This window comes from Condylura cristata, unplaced genomic scaffold, assembly GCF_000260355.1.
Source record: "Condylura cristata isolate star-nosed mole 26May11 unplaced genomic scaffold, ConCri1.0 scaffold00008, whole genome shotgun sequence".
Classification (NCBI taxonomy): Eukaryota; Metazoa; Chordata; class Mammalia; order Eulipotyphla; family Talpidae; genus Condylura; species Condylura cristata.
In genome coordinates, this window is record NW_004567109.1 from 26,542,851 (window position 1) to 26,543,665 (window position 815).

An 815-nucleotide genomic window follows, 5' to 3' on the forward strand; every position below is an offset into this window, starting at 1 on the left:
AAAAAAAAAAAAAAAAGTAGGATCTAAATATGTCCGCAGCATGATAATGGTGGTCTCACAGGTCAAAATAGATCTGAACTACCTTGGCCCCTGTTTTATGCAGTGTGGCTCTATCTGGGCTCTCTCGAGCCATGCCATCGCTTCTGCAAAGCCTGCTAGCTACACTCACGCTGGGCTGCTACAGTCAAGTGAACTTCCCGGCACTGTGACCCAGGGACGGCTGGAAGCCAGGTCTGTACTGTTCAGCCTTCTCTTGACGACAGTGTCTCACTTCAAAAATGAGGGTTACACCAACTTGGTTGGCTGCTTCGTTCTTGAGGGAGCAGAAGACATCAAAGGAAAGGTGCCAAGAACACTCAGAGGAACAGAGGATCTGCATAAACACTTTATTTGTGTTCCTCTGGGCAACAAGAACCCAGGGGAGAAGCTGTATATACAACACAACATTTGTTGCCAACGAACATATGGTTCTTTGTCACCATCTCTGAAAACCAATAAGCAAAGGGAGAGTCAACTTTGCTTTCGATTTTTGCAACAAACTTTGAAAATATCCAGCCCAAAGCAGAAGAATGCTTCACTGGAGCTTTGTGCTAAAGGCCCTGTCTCCCTGGAGCCTCCCTTCCTCCCCCTACCTCCTAATCCTCATTTCTGAGAGGTCATTTTAATTAGCAGGCTGTCATGGTGACTCAGCCTGCTGCCTTGCAGACTGGAAGGGAGCAGACTCCTGGAAACCGATTCATCATACAAAGGCACTTTACTGCTTAGAAAAATGCACACCGCTCTTATAGTCAAGCGGCTCCATCTTCAGGATGTGG